Source organism: Oryx dammah, unplaced genomic scaffold (assembly GCF_014754425.2).
Source record: "Oryx dammah isolate SB20612 unplaced genomic scaffold, SCBI_Odam_1.1 HiC_scaffold_23, whole genome shotgun sequence".
In the NCBI taxonomy this organism is placed as follows: domain Eukaryota; kingdom Metazoa; phylum Chordata; class Mammalia; order Artiodactyla; family Bovidae; genus Oryx; species Oryx dammah.
This window is the reverse complement of record NW_024070207.1, coordinates 72,268,983-72,271,849: the sequence shown is the minus strand read 5'-3', so window position 1 is coordinate 72,271,849 and position 2,867 is coordinate 72,268,983.

The window sequence follows — 2,867 nt, the reverse complement described above, 5'->3', positions numbered from 1 at the left end:
TCCAGCCTTTTGAAGTCCTTTTAAAATTTATTACCAACAGCTTCAAAAACAGAGAAGAAAAAACTTCCTAATCTCAACATCCTGATATAAACATTTTGCTATGTTTAAGAAGAACTTTCTAATGATTAATAACACTCTCTGAAATTAGAATAGACTAACTCAAATGGTAGGCAGCTCGCCATCACCAGAGATATTTAAGCAGTGACTGGATAATCACTCCTTGTGGGTGATTCAAAGGCAAAGAAAGCATCTGATAAAGGACTGAGCCCAGTGACCTCTAGCGTTACTGAGATTCTATGGTGAGCTGGAAAGTCTCATGATAAAGCATTCAGAAAAATATTTCTGAAGCCTCTGTGCAGGGCAATCTGGAGCCAGAGATAATAACTAGTTGAGAGGTACCTACTTTGAGGTACAACTATGTTCACCTCTGGCCCCAACCCCTACCCCTGACTTGAATCCCCAAATTACAGTGTCAGAAGCCAACTTAATGGTTGCCTAATTCCTCACCCCTATGATCTGCTGCTTGATTCCTCTGCGGCCTTTGCCAAATAGTTATCTTGTCTCTGTTTAAATACCTCCAGTGATGGGAATATCTTGTCCTTTCAAAGCTGACCATTGCATAATATTTGGTCATCTTGAACCATCATAAAGTTCTTCCTTAGGTTGAGTCAAAATATGTTTTCCCAGAGCACATGCCCTTTGTCCCTCTTACAGAGCAAAACAAGATGAATCCATCTTCTATGTGATGATGGTTCCAACATAGGAAAACTTGATCCCAAACCACGATCACCCCCTTTTTGATCCCTTCTTCAAGTTCACATACAATGATTCTGGAGTCTTCTCATACTCCTGGTCTCGTGTGCTTCATGCATGCTCCAGGCTGCTAATGCTCCTGTTCTTTTGTGGTGTCCAAGGCTAAAGACAGTCCTCCATTGTGGTCTAATGAGCAGAGAAGGCACAAATGTAATCTTCCACATCCTAGCCCTGAATTCATTAGCATTTCAGGCAGCTAGTGTCAAAAATAATGAACTTACAGGCACCTCAAACACCTGAAACCTTTTCACAGAGTCATGTCTCTCCTACCTTACACTTAAGCATTTGGTTTCAATGAACTCGACTACGAAACTTTACATTTCATTTCCCTGGTTCATTATGGCCTCTTGGGATCTTCCTGAAACCAGCATCATTTACAAATTTGATTAACATGCCATCAATGTCCTGATCCAAGTCATTAGTTAAATTATTGGACAGGCCAGGGACTTCCCTTCAAGCCCCCAAAGATCCATTAGTCATCAGCTGTGAATACACCTTTACTGTCCTATCTTCACTTCACGTGTTTTCTTCTTATCCACAAGGACATCTCAAACCAGGACATTCTTAAACAAAGTAAGATTGCATTCTGAAATCTTCTTTGGAAACAAGGAAACAAGGGAGGGAGAGGGGTACAAAGGGAGCAGAGATGAAAGGAGTTTAACCTTTAGATCTTCTCCTCCTCCCTTTCCCCCAGTCCCATGATGAATTCTATGACCTCAGTCTCCACGAAAGAATTCCCAGCCACCAGCTCAGGTAGAGAAAATTGGAAGAACTGAATTTAGGGTATGAAAACCTGCATTCAGATCCATCTCTGCTTCTTCCCAGCTGTACAACCTTGAGCGAGCTCGTTAACTTCTCTGAGTCTGTTTGCTCATCTGTAAAATAGGGATGCTCATGCCTACCTCACAGGGTTGTAGTTAGGATTAAATGGGAAAATGGATGTGAATGTATTTTATAAACTATAAGCACCATGCAAGGGCTTCCCAGGTGGCACTAGTGCTAAAGAACCCACCTGCGAATGCAAGAGACATAAGAGACGTGGGTTTGATCCCCGGGTTGAAAAGATCCCCTGGAGGAGAACATGGCAACCCACTCCAGTATTCTTGCCTGGAGAACCCCATGGACAGAGAAAAACCTGGTAGGCTACAGTCAAAGGGTCGCAAAGAGTCGGACACAACTGAAGCGACTTAGCACAGTACAGTGAAAGTGAAGTGGCTCAGTTGTGTCCGACTCTTTGCGATCCCATGGATCTACCAGAAGTCTACCAGGCTTCTCTGTCCATGGGATTTTCCAGGCAAGAGTACTGGAGTGGGTTGCCATTTCAAGCACTACACAAATGTAAGATATCATCATCATTATATATTGAGTGCCTACTGTGTTCATCGATATAGGTTATAAAAAGATACATAGGCTATGGTTCTTGCCCTTGAGGAGGTCACAATTTCGTAGGGGAGACATGAAGTAGAAGCATAGAGCAAATGAGGAAATCAACCCTGAATATTCATTGGAAGGACTGATGCTGAAGCCAAAGCTCCAATACTTTGGCCACCTGTTGTGAAGAGCCAACTCATTGGAAAAGACCCTGATGCTGGGAAAAACTGAGGGCAGGAGGAGAAGGGGGCAATAGAGAATGAGATAGTTGGATGGCATCATCGACACAATGGACATGAGTTTGAGCAAACTCTGGAAGATAGTGAAGGCGAGAAAAGTATGGGGTGCTGCAGTATGGGGTCACAAAGAGTTGGACACAACTTAGCAACTGAACAACAAAGAGAGCAAATGGCACAAGTCACTAATTTAGAAAAGCAGAGGTCCCTTCAGACTGGGGGAAATGAAGGAAGGCTTCATGGATTTCCATCTGCACCTCAACACGTAGCTTGGATCTGACAGAAATGGCTGAAAGAGGACAGCATTCCAGGGGGAGGAACCTGGGAATGGGGACTTAAGGAACATATTTGTGGGGGCTGGAAGCGGTCCTGTTTGGCTGTAAGAGGCCGTGAGGCTGGTTGGCCACACTGCAACTTGTTTAGACATGGTCATTTCCTAGCACACAC